Source organism: Elephas maximus, chromosome 12 (assembly GCF_024166365.1).
Source record: "Elephas maximus indicus isolate mEleMax1 chromosome 12, mEleMax1 primary haplotype, whole genome shotgun sequence".
In the NCBI taxonomy this organism is placed as follows: Eukaryota; Metazoa; Chordata; class Mammalia; order Proboscidea; family Elephantidae; genus Elephas; species Elephas maximus.
Window position 1 is genome coordinate 99,627,805 of NC_064830.1, and position 13,345 is coordinate 99,641,149.

The 13,345-nt window shown below is 49.8% G+C and overlaps 1 protein-coding gene across 3 annotated transcripts in view; it reads left to right on the top strand.

The window, feature by feature from the left end:
* FOXK1 (forkhead box K1) overlaps nt 1–13,345 on the top strand; it is a 68,844-nt gene that overhangs the window by 15,558 nt on the left and 39,941 nt on the right. The gene's annotated exons all lie outside the window — the stretch shown is intronic.

Below are 13,345 nucleotides of genomic sequence, written 5' to 3' on the forward strand. Positions count from 1 at the left end.
GCACAGTTTGTGGCACCGAGGGTCCTTTCATTCTCTTTAGTTTTAATTAATTTAAATTTAAAGAGGCACCAGTGCTGCAACTCCTGCGTATTCCTGAGGAGGCTGCGGAGCCCAGAGCCTGGGCTCCTGGGTGTGGCCGCTCGTTTCTGCCTGTGCTTCCAAGTGAAAGGATTGAAAGGATCAGGAAGTCCTAATTGATGGTGCTAATCACTTCCTTTAGTTACATAGTTACTGTTTTTCCTGTCATAATCAGTACTAGTATACATTACTAACTTTGTATCTAGTTGCCTTTGCTATTCCCAGGAACAGCTTTTCCTTCACACTCTTTCATGCTCTTCACTTGCAAATGATCCTGACTTTGTCTCATTCTTGCCACTTGTCAGAATGGTGTGGGGGAGGCATCTGACCTGCTCTAACCTCACAAGGGAGAAGGAGAATGAATAACAACAGCACCAGCCCAAGGGTGATTCCTGTGAAGTGAAGGTCAGACCTACCATAGTTACAGAGAGAGCGCACACCTCCTGTGTTTGTTTGCCGGCTGCGCCTCCCTTGTGCCCCACGAAGTATTTTTGTAATCACACTATGGTAATTTTTTTTACAGCAGCAGGTGGAAGAGGATTGGCATGGCAGTGTTTTGTGAGGGTGTGGAAGGCACGGCCAGCAAACAGACACGGAAGGCACACGTTATTTGCATAAAAATACTGTACTTCCATCCTCCAACCTTTTTACCAATTCTGACACCAACTGTCCCTCCCGTGGCGCTCTCTACTCCTTTGCTGCATTTGATAATTCGTTGCAACGGCCACACAGAACTCAGACCATACTCACAGTTAAGGGGTTTATTAGGGAAGTCACAGGTTACAGTTCAGGATCAGTAACGACTCCGCATACGGCTGTTCCATCAGGACAGCCTCTTCTCAGCTGTGCCACAGGTAGGCTTCTCTCTGCCCCTGACTTCTCAGCGCCTCAGGCCTCTTGGGCCAGCCTAGCTTCTGCTGTGCTGGGGCAAATGTTACAAAGCTATTTTGGTTCTGCCAGTAAATGCCCAGAGGCACCCCACTCCACCAGTAAGCCTCGGCCCGAAGGTGCTCGGCTCTCTCTCCCTGGGTCAGTGAGCCTAGCTCCACTGCCAAGTGTCCAGAGGCCCCCGACTCTACCAGGAAGCCTCCCACTTGAAGGTGGTCAGCTCTCTTGCTCTATGGGTCCACACACCCACTGTTAACGGCCTTGCTCCTGCACCAAGAAGCCCACCGCACTGTTTTCTGCCCGTCTCCTAGTTCTGCTGCCTCTGCTACTGCCATTTTTCTGCTGCAGCTTCTTGTCTCTCTCCGTCTCTCGCTGTCTCTCGCCATCTCCAGTGTTATTGCTCTCTGCCTCCTGCATCTAGGAGGTTCTCAGTGCAGGGATCCTGGGTCCAAAGGATGCTCACTCCACTCCTGGTTCTTCCTTCTTGGTGGTAGTGAGGTCCCCCTTTCTGCCTCTGGGATGGCCCATTTGAAGCTTAGTGGGGTGATAAAACTGACCTCCTCATTAGGGTTCCGTATACCTTATTTGCATGGCTCTCCTACCCCACAGGGCTTCCATGAACTTTATTTGCGTGGTCCCACCCCCATAAGGGTACCACGCACCTTATTTGCATTATTAGCAAGCTGTCTGATCCACTTGGTGTCCCACAAGCACCTTATTTGCATAGTCCCATCCAGTCATTTGGTGGGAGTTACAAGATCATGTCAAGAAAGACCACGTAAAAGCAATCCATCACACTGCACCACTATTTCATATCTCATTTCCTTCTGTTGTCTTGTTGAGTTGGCTAGAACCTCCCAGTCACACTGGATAAATACCATGGTAATGGGCTTTTTTCCTGTTTCTAGCTTTATGAAGTCTGCTGATGAGGCATTTCAGAGCAAATACAGCTTAATCCCCTACAAGCATCTCCTTGAGGAGGCCGCCCTGATGCCTGGAGGAGGCCAGGTTCTAGGGGTCCTGTGCCCAGGGCTCCCCATGGTTCCTGGTGCACTTTATGTTGCTCCTGTGGTTGGTTATCAGTAGTTACATTCACCTGCTGTATGCTAAGTTTTGTGGGAGCAGGACCCTGTTTTTCTGTTTACTGCCGTAACCCCAAACTCATCACCAGTTCAGTTCCTACTCATGGTCATCCCATGTGTTACAGAGTGGAACTACTCTGAAGGATTTTCTTAGCTGTAATCTTCACAGAAGCAGATTGCTGAGCCTTTCCTCCACAGTGCCGCTGGGTGGATTCCAACTGCCAACCTTTGGGTTAGCGGCCAAGAGCAAACTGTTTGTGCCACCCAGAGACTCCTCATGATGGGCCTGCGTTATTCTGTAAGCATCTGACACAGGAAGGGAGGTTTTGTTTCATCAGAAGGAATGCACACTCAGTGATTTGAGCCAATCACAGTGAGTAGACTGGCTCTTCCGAAGTCTGGGAGCTGCCTGTCTCCAGCACCTTCCGGCAGAGGCCTGGTCACCTGACAGAGAGGTCGCAGATAGCATCCTTGCTCAGAGCTAGAGAATGCGGACAAGGACGTGGTGGCTCCGATTCCCACTGCCCTTGAACCTCTATGACCGGAAAGAAATAGCAGGTTTTTTCCTTCTGTTTTTCTGAGCTTGCCTATAGAATGGGAGCTCAAAGTACAGGGGGATTTGAAAAGACAAACCCATGTCTCACGTTGAATTGGTCTGAATCTCCTTTGTCAGGTGCAAAGACTGGCTGAAACTGAGGGAGGACCCGGGAGGACCGCCACCCCTGGGAGATAAGGGGGCCCAGTGCTCTGGCCTCAGGCCACCTCACCCCCTCATTGTATTTTGAGGACAAGCTAGATACAAGGCGTTCTGTGAAAGAAAAGTTAGAAACTGGAGAAAAAAGCACAGAACTGATCCCAAAATCCACTGCTATTGAGTCAGTTCCGACTCATAGTGACCCTGTAGGTCAGAGCAGAACTGCCCCATAGGGTTTCCGAGGCTGTAAATCTTTACAGAAGCAGACTGCTACATCTTTCTCCCGTGGACAGGCTGGTGGGTTCAAACTGCTGATTAGCAGCTGAGCGATTTAACTACCGCACCACCAGGGCTCCCCCAGAACTGATTACATCATATGTATTTTAAGACATTTAGAAATACAGAAAAGTATGAAGAATAATTTTTTAAAAAAAAACTGTGAATCGCCAGTCATTCACATTTTGTCCTATTTTTTCAACTCCCATTTTAAATGAGAGAAACAACACGTTACAATAAAGCAGAAGTCTCCTTTGTTTCCCTCCTCCAGCCCCATTTCCAATCCTGGGAATTTAACTCTTGTCCTTTATCACACTTTACAGACACCTGTAGATACCTAAGAATAATATATTGTTTAGTTTTGTGTGGGTTTTTATGTTTACGTAAATGGTGTTGTACAGCTTTCTTCATCACACTGTTAGTATTTTCTCTACTCTTCCAAAGTGATTGCTTCATAACTGATGCCATCACACACAAGCACCGTAACTCTTTCTACCAGCCCTGACCTTTATTTAGACCGGAACCCTTTGCAGTCTCGTTTTGTACCCGCCCCTGCTCTCTTGGCTGTCACCAAAGAGGCTGTCTGCAGGTCCTTGGAGGGCCGGCCACACTGCACCCTAGCTACATGCTGCTGCCTCTTGGTCAGAAACTCCCCTATCTCCTGTCTCACACCAGGTGCCCTCCCTATCTCAGGTGGGGCATCAGGTGCCTTGGCTCCCCATCTCCATCTCCTACTCGTGTCCCTGGAGCTCTTGCTGGACTCAGTGGGCTCCCACATGCCCCCGGTGTGGGGACTGAACAGAATTCGACAAAATCACCCGCGATTCCTTCTGTCCCTCCCCCCCCCCCGGCCCCGCGCACACACGCACACCATCCCTGAGAGCATTGCTCTTAAATTTGTTGGCAGGTGTGCTGGAGAGCGCACTTGAATCCTGTGCGCTTGAATCCTGTGCCAGGCCTGGAAGTCCAGGGGCCAGAAAGACAGATACTTGTTCTCTCTCGTAAGATGGAGGAGACACCGCTCACCCCCAGGGAGCAAGTGCAGCTTGACTGCAGACACCGTGCCCCGTCCCCAGTGCGGTAAAAGTGACGCAGACCATGACGCAGAGAGTGGGCAGGTGGGAGGGGCTTTGAGGAGGCCTTATGTAAGCTAAGAACTGAATGACAAAGAGGAGCGTCAAGAGTCCAGGAAAGAGCCTTCTGACAGTGGGAGCCTCAAGTTTGTGGCTCTGAGCCAGGAGGGAGCCTGGCTTACCTGACATCCTGGAAGGAAGCTGGCACGGCCAGGGCCAGAAGTTCATGGGGACTCGAGACCAGAAGGGCAGGTGGAATCAGCCTTGATCAAGTGTTGGATTTTCTCTGCATGGAGGGGAGCACTGGGTGCGGATGGACTGTGGGGGTGGACCCTGGGCCAGTGGAAGGCTGTCACTTGCAGGGGCTGGCATGGCAGCAGGGCTGTGGAGGGGAATCACTGAGGGCACTGAAGAGATGACACCAGCAGGGCCAGTAATGGCTCGAGAGCAGCAGAGAGACAGGCCTTAGGATGACCTATAGCACCCGGAGCCCTCAAGTGTGGGGAGGACCCAGCTCTACTGGCAACCAGTGTAGAGGCCATCCTGGGGCCCTGCCTCCTTGTCTCGCTGTGCATGGGGGAAGAAAATCTGCATAGAATTGAAGGCGTCCACCAGAGTAGGCTAGAGTTTGTGCATCCAGAATTCTGCCTGGGATAGAACACCATTAGGAAACATGATTTTATATGTGGCAAAACTCAACGCTTGAGTATTAAAACCCAACCGTCCGGGGACTTGCTCCGTAACGTTCAGAATGCTACTCAGACAACCTAAAGTCACTTCCGGACTCTGGAAGCAGTTTTGGCCTCCTCTTTCAGAATATTGCGACTCTGTGAAAAAATGAAAGTCACTGCCTGCTGAGAACTTTGCAGAGACTCTCCTGACTGTAATAAAATTTGGGAGAGGGAGAAAGTAGCATGTTGTATTCTGTAAAAGTACAAGTGTGAAGGCTGGGTACACCCCATGTCTGTAAATACAGAAAAAACAAACACCTGAAGGAAAAATGTGTGTATACTTGGAAAAAAAAAAAAAGGTAGCTATCTATATGTTTGGAAAATTGGTTGCTGCTTGCTTCCTAAAAGAACCTGAGAATAAATTACTAAGTGGTGAGGCCAGGCTTTGCCTCAGCCTTTCCCTCTCAGCGCTTTGGGGAACGGCAGTGCTCGAAGCACGTGGCTCCCAGGACTGCGAGTGCTTTGCGAGTGAGTGTGACCCTGGCGTGGTGGCCAGCAGAGGGGTGCCAGGTGTCAGGACAGATAGACTGACAGCAACAGCTGAAGAAACTGGGCAGCTCACGCAGGGCCCTCACCCACCACCGCCCGCTAGTGCAGAGGGGAGCATCAGGGCCTAGTCCTAGGAGAGTCCTCAGGGAGCTGTGACAGGGCAGGGTGTGCGGGTGCCGCCTACCAGCTCTTCCATCCCAGACGGCCCCCTGCCAGCCTCCACCAGCAGGAGACGGGGTCAGCCCTCATTTCCAGTCCAGGCTATAGCTGCAGAGAGCACTGTGCCCGGGCTGTCCTGGAGAGGCCGGAAAGGCAGGACTCAGTAACATCAAGTCCTGGTCTGCTGAGAGACAGGCCATGCAGGTTGGTGGACCAGTGCCCACCAGGACAGGGCAGGTGGAAGGACAAAGGGTGTATAAGGACTGGGGGGACTGACCACAGGGGTGGGGGTCAAAGGGGTTTCCTGGTGACTGGATAAGACGGGGATGGAGAGCCAGCAGGTGTGGTGCAGGCTAGAAGCCTTCAGGTCATTGGTGAGGTGGGTGGGAGCAGTCAGGGCTGAGCACAGGGCAGGGGAGGTCCCGTGCCCGCCTCTGTGTGGCCTGCACAGGTTGTGCCCTGTTCCCAGGACCCTGCCTGGAAGGACGGTGCCAAGACCCTGCTGGCCTTCCTCAGCCGGGTGCCCTGGTACTGGGCTGTGTCCACCTGAGGGGCGGGGCGTTTTCTAATGTGACCAGCCTCTAGGCAGGCACGTCACCCTCGTTCTGGAGTCAGTACTTACCTGGCATTGCCCAAGGGAGAACCGGAGGCCAGGAGGGCGCAGGACTAGCTGCAGGTATAGAGCAGCCTCCTTCTTCTGTTATGGGTGGGGCTTCTGTGTAAGGTTTCCCCTAATAATTTATTTACTGTGATTTCTGGCCTGGGATCAGTCTGGCAAATTTAGTTTTTCTAAAGCAAGATGGGTTTTGTTTTTTAAGTGCCACCAAGATTTGTGATGGGCGTCACTGTGCCCGCGATTCAGCACGTCACTGCTTGCCCTGGGGAAGGCAGATGGATGCATCAGCAGAGTCCCAGGCCAGGAGGAGCAGCCAGGTTGGGGACAGACCCCCGAGCGGCACCCTCTGCTCCTCTTTCTCACACCCAGAAGCTCTGCCAGTGCCTCCCTCCCCCTTTGCTTAGCTGCCTTGCCACCCTCTACCACCAGCCATTCCACTTCGCAGGTAAACTGCTCCTGGAGCCTCCTAACCCCTCTTAGCTAGAGGATGTCGAGTTGACTCCGACTCACAGCAACCCCATGTGTGTCAGGGTAGAACTGTGCTCTGTACGGTTGTCAGTGGTTGACTTTTCAGCAGCAGACTACCAGGCCTTTCTTCCTAGGCACCTTTCGGTGGTCTCAAACTTCCAGCTTTTCAGTTAGCAGCCCAGCGCGTTAACCCTTTGCACCACCCAGGGACTCCTAATACATCTTACTGTGTCCACTTTGACGTTTCATTTCATCTCCACCTCGCAGGCAGTCTTATCCTACGAGTAAGTTTTTATGGCACGTACGTAAACTCTTCAATGGCTCCCTTAAGTTTTCAATCTGGCCCACAGGGCCCTACGTGCCTGCCCCCTGCTCACTGTGATCCCTCAGACAGGCCTTTTCCGACCGCCTCCCCCGCCACCCCGCCCCGCCACTACCCTGAACACCCTGTCCCAGCTCCTTTGTGCACCCAGCCCAGTGCCCCCTCCCCAGGACCAAGTCGGGGGCCCTCACTGCCTGGGCCTCTGTATTTCTTCAGAGGCATTATTAGAGTTTGTAATTGCATGTTTTTTATGTAATATATTTGTGACTCCTCCACCTCCCCCCACCCCAGGAATCTAGAAGTCCCGTGAAGGTAGAGGCCCTGTGTGGGAAATGTGCTGTTACTGTCCACAGTGATTCATGACGGCCCTTTTCCTGTGAAACCTTTGGCTGGAATGTCTAACCAGTGGGAAGCGGGCAGAGCTGAGCTCAGTGCCCTCTGCCGTCCTCGCTTGGCCCTGGACGACGCGCTGATGGGGGTGAGATGGGTGGAGGGAGAACTTGGTTAGTCACAGCTTGGTTATTAGAACAGTAGGATGCCTCCCTGCCGGCCAGATCCAGGTCTTTTCAGAAGGCCCAGCTCCTCTGAAGGCCCCCCAGAAGTGCCCTAGCCCCCTCCTTCCTGTGGCACGTGGGTTAGCCTTCTTTCTGGCCTCTTGTCTAGTTTTTCACCTGTTGGGGAAATGTGCACTGTCTGCGAATACATCTCAGCCTGTATTTTGAGGAAATAAACTTGCGATTACGTGTCTTAGTGTATACATACTCTATGCTTTATGGGACCACGCTGTGGTTGCACCATTTGGGGGTCTGATGCGTGTGTCTGTGTTTATCCTTTTGATGGTACCGCCATGAAGTCTTGGCCTCTTCAGCCTTAAGAGCCATAACTTAATCACATGCAGTGTAATCTAAGAAGCCATGAAGGTACGTCATTTTTTTAACATGATAACTGAAAAACGGGCTAAAAAAAAAAATTAAAGTCAGTAGATTTTTAAAAGAACAGGTTATCATCTAAAGTGACTTTAAAAATTGGATTCCAGATTAAAAATATGATAGAGTTAGCAGAAATTTTAAATTTTCATCTTACACGCTTATTTGGGAGTTTGTCTGTCTGCGTTCTCTAATTTTTTTTAAAGGCTAAAGTTCTTAAGTGCCATTTCTTTTTCCCGATCGGAAAAAGAAGGCCAAAAAAGTGCCGTTTCGCCTTCATGTTATATTTCCCTGCATACTGTATTATTTCACAGTTTTTCTCTGGTACATGTGCAGTACATGCTCGTGGAATATTTGGAAACTATGAAATGTGGGAGGGAGAGAAATCACACGCAATGGTGTAAGAGCACACACGCCAATGCTGTATGTGTTGTTGTGTCTGTTTCTTTTTAAAACCCTGCAGCTGGCCTGCTGCAATTGTTCACAGCTGTTGGTACCCAGAAGGAGCACGGGTTGGCGTGGGCCTTGAACATAACACCTTCTATGTTGATGCTCTTTTTCCATGGGTAGATTAAAATTGCTTTGCCTTTCTCAGTTAAGAGCTTGTATTTTGTGACACACTCTACAAGTAAATAGTGCAGTTGTTACGTGCTCGCTGCTAACTGAAACATCTGCCGTTTAGACCCAGCGGCCTTTGAGGGAGAAAAGACCTGGTGATCTGCCCCCATAAAGATTACAGCCTAAGAAACCCTGTGGGACAGTTCTACTCTGTCACATGGGGTAGCCATGAGTCAAAATTGACTCTGCGGCACCCAACAACAAGTAAACGTGGAGACAGCAAGAAGGGGCCACAGTGTGGCTGCAGGTGCAAGCGGCAGGGACCTCAGAACAGGCCAGTTGGCTGACAGCAACCAAGCTGGGTCAGCGCGGCTCCTGGTGTTCGTGTCCCTGGGAACAGTGAGATCCTTGGTTTCTGTGGTGGCCTCTTCTCCACCTTTCTGCATCGGAGGCCTGAATTCCCTTCCCTGCCCGCCTCCCCCAGCCTGATCAGATAATGCTGATGATAACCAAAAAGCGAAATGTGATTTATGGTTTTTCTGGACTTTTCAGAATGGAGCCATGTAAAAGGTGCCATGATGTAGTCTAGGTAGAGACCTATCACAGGAGTCGCGTTTGCAGCGGTTCCGGTGAGGGTTACTTCCTTTTCCTTAGTATCAGTTCAGCCACATTTGACCCCAGTGGTCAGGGGTGGACTTCTTAGCTCACGTAGGTGCGTGCCCCAGCACACCTCTCCAGCTGACTTCTCAGGGTGTTTGAAGCTGCCCCCTCTGCCTGTCTGTCTCCTCCACCAGGGGGACTTCCACCCATAGGGCGGACTGGGCTGTGGACTTACCGTCTTACATGGCTGCTGTTGTTAGCTGTCCTTGAGCTGGCCCCTGACTCATGGTGACCCCTTATACAACAGAACAAAATGCTGCCCAGTCCTGTGCCATGATCAGTTATGGATTGGACCATTGTGATCCGTAGGGGTTTCGTTGGCTAATTTTCAGAAATCACCAGGCCTTTCTTCCTAGCTTGTCTTAGTCTGGAAGCTCCGCCCGAAACCCGTTCAGCATTATAGCAACATGCAAGGCGCCTCAAGAGGTGGGTAGTGGCTGCACATGAGGTCCATTGGCCAGAACTCGAACCGAGGCCTCCTGCATGGAAGGCAGGAATTTTACTACTGAACCACCAATGCTCCCAGTCTACATGGTAAACCCTTAATAAATGTTTATCTCTAAATTTCATGAGGTGGTAACTTAGCTGTTTTATAACCTAATGAAACTCCTTTGTCCACAGTGGAGGAGCGAGGCTGTCTTAGCCCAGATGGTAGGGGGTAGATCCTGGTAGGCAGAATGATGTGAGGGGCCCAGCTTGGCCTTGGGGGACAGCCTCCCAGCCTCAGGGAAATGATTTTACTTACCCCACCCCAGCTCCTGTAGGGGTGGTGCTTGTTATTAGTTGCGTTAAGTGGATTCCGACTTATGGCGACCCCATGTGTACAGAGTAGATCAGCTCCGTAGGGCTTTCAAGGCTGTGACCTGTTGGAATCCGGTCACCAGGCCTTTCTTCCTAGGTGCCTTTGGGTGGGATCCAACCACCAACTCTTTGGCTAGTAGCCAAGTGCTTAATCATTTGTGCCATTCAGGAACTCCTCTGTAGGGGCATGTACCCTCATTTTTATAAAGCGCACTGGTGCTGTGGTGCTAACCTCTACACAAATCCTAATAGAAAAGAAGGAGGCAGGTGGAAATTTAGGGCATTTGGGGATGGCTGTGTTGTGGGGGCGGTGGGCACTGGTAAAGAAAGTGGCTCGGTCTTTATTTCAGAGAAAACTATTCTGATAAATAGGCCATCAGGGATAAATTAATGGGACTGAGAATGCAATTTGCATAGCAATTAGACTGGGTTAGTACATCCGGAGACTGTCTGGAAACCATGCCTCTCCCTGAGACCACTCAGCATTATTAATCTGCTTTACAGCCAGTTTCCCTAGATGGGTAATTTCCTCCACAGCATTAAAATATATTAGGGACTTGGGTACCCACCGGGGCATGAGGCTGGCTTTAAGAGCAGGCCATGGAATTGTTTCCTGTACCTTCCACATGCAGTTTGCTTGGAGAAGGTGGCCTCACTGTGTCATTCAGTTAATACAGTTCCCAAGTGACGCACTTTGTTTTTCTGATTTATGTGTGGGAAGCCATACCTTACCACTGATACTCCCTTGCGCAGTTGTTTGTATGTTTTCAAGATTCCAGGAAGCGTGAGGTAAGGGCCCCCACCAGGGTGGGGACCCTGGGGTGGATCTAAGAGTGTGAGTCCTTGGAGGCCAGGCCTTTTCTTGGCTTCCTTGGAACTCCGTCTTTGGAGGGCAAATAAAGGCTTTTCCAGACTCTGTTTGTGGCCTATACTCCACTAATTTGTTTCGCTTTGGTTCTTATCCAGAATGGCAGAGAGGTCTCTAAACACAAGTCCCTGTTGTTTATAAACATTCTCTGACTGCCAGGCCTCACTTGGTAAAACGGGAAGCGCTTTGATCCAGTTTTCCTTTTATCAGTTGCAGCCACTTTGGGAGAAATGGACCTGAAGGTAAATCTGGGTGAATCTTAGAAAAGCCCAACTGGGAAAGGTGAGTCGGTTAAAATCTAAATTGACCTTATAGACTCCAAAGCAATTTTCTGAGTTTAGCATGGAATTTTGTACGATGGAACCAGAACAGAGGTGATTAAAATATAACCAACTGGTTTAATATAAACATCACTTTGCCCCCAGGTGGTGTGCTCTTCTGCTCTGCTGGGACCTGGGGACGCATTTTCTATGGTTGAAGTGTCCCTCACGCAGTAACTCCCCGGTTTCCCCTCCCTGCTTCACCCCTGGTAACTACTAATAAGCTTTGGTCTCTATGCATTTGTCTATTTGAGATATTTCATTTAAGTGGGATCATGTATTACTCGTCCTTTGGAGTCTGACATGTTTCACTCAGCATGTTTTAAAGGATCATCCATGTCATAGCATGGATCAGAACTTCCTTTCTCTAATACATTTTTTTAAATTGGCATTTGAATTAGGAGTGGCATATTAGAAATTTATGCAGAGGACTGTTTTATGTTTTTAATAAAATCACCGTTGGCTTCAGAGAGATCAGTGACCAAGCAGGACGCCTCCTCATTGCTCTGGACAGGAGGCTCCCATCGTCCCAGACAAGGTGTCTCGTCTGCAGTGTGAGAATCCCGGCCTGAGACGGTGGGCTCGGGCAGCTGTGCTTCGGACGGAGATGAAACTGAGAACTGCCCTCGTATCTCCACCGCCTGGAATTCAGTAGTTTCAAGCCTTGATTTTCTCTGATTTTGCTGTTTTAGATTTGTATTTTTTTTTCTACTGGTTTTTGGTGCTTACATTGGGCTATTATTCTTATTTCTTTTCATATTCTCTGCACATCCTTTTTATTGAGAGTTGTTATTGAGTGTTAACAAGGCAATTCCAACTCATAGCAAACCCATGTGACAGAGTAGAACTGCCCCCCATAGGGTTTTCTAGGCTGTAATTTGTACAGAAGCAGACTGCCAGGCCTTTCTCCTGTGGAGCCACTGGTGGGTTCAAACCGTTGACCTTTTGGTTTGCAGCTGAGCACTCAACAGTTGCGCCACCAGGGCTCTTTCCCTTTCACCTTTCACAGTAACAACTGCAGCAGATAAAAGATTGTTCCTTTTAGTTTGGTTCTTTACCATGAAATGCGCAGCAAGGAATAAACACTTCTAGGCGGAGTGTGACTCCTTTGTTTTGCTGTACATGTTTCCTTGGACAGGAATACTAATGGCCGACAAAATCAAACCCGTGTTGTCTGGATTGTGGGTTTGTTACTGTCATCTTGAAGGTGGTTGACTCTACTGATTTGGATGTGCCAGCTCTCTGGCTTTTCATGGTACAATGCTGGGTTATCTGTCCTCTCACCTTGGCAGTCTTCACTCTCTCAGATCGTGAGATTCAGTTCTGTGTGTACTCTGAGTGCATTCAAACCCATTTATGATTAAACACTGCTCACACAGCCAGGGGGCGGTTTGTTGACACAGCGCGGGGGCCATGTGCATGGAGTGCAGAGACGGCCCTGGTGACTCATTTCTCTCTGTTCTGTTCCTTTCCAGTTGGCAAGAGGTGACATTTATTTTTAAATTGTGCCTATATCTCTGTGACTTCTGTAAACCACCAAACAAGATTCAATTTTAAAAATGTGGCAGGGTGGGGGGTTGTTGCATGACTCACAGGGGCAGGCGCATGCCCAGAACTCAGTGAGATGGTTTGTCTCAGGTCACTTATCCAAATAAATCTGAGGCTTTAAAAAAGTTCTCTTCCGGCTCTGTCAGCTTGCTAAATGCTTACATTTTGAAGAGGAAGTTCATAACTCTGTGCACAGTCCACTGTGTGGCTTGGAAATAGTGGGAAATATTTCTTTTATATGATCGTTTCAGCATTGTGGTGTGCAGTCCTTGGGCAGGGCCCTGGGCGTACAGAGGGCGATGGTCTCTGCCCCTTGTCAGGTGTGGAAAAATGGAAACAGAAAGGCAGAAAAAGAGTTAAAGCACCGTGCAGCCCACGCCACGTCTGACTGTGCTTTGGGAAAGCCTAGGGAAGCTTGTCAGCTTCCTAAACAAACAGCAGCAACAACAAAAACCAAACCCATTGCCACTGAGTCCTTGAGTCGATTGCAACTCATAGCAACCTTATAAGACAGAGTAGGACTGCCCCCAGAAACCCTGGTGGCATAGTGGTTAAGTGCTATGGCTGCTAACCAAGAGGTGAGCACTTCGAATCCACCAGGCGCTCCTTGGAAACTCTATGGGGCAGTTCTACTCTGTTCTATAGGGTTGCTATGAGTCAGAATCAACTCGACGGCAGTGGGTGGGTAGGACTGCCCCCATAGGGTTTCCAGGGAGCGGCTGGTGGATTCCAACTGCTGACCTTTTGGTTAGCAGCCGAGCTTTTAACCACTGCACCACCAGGGCTAA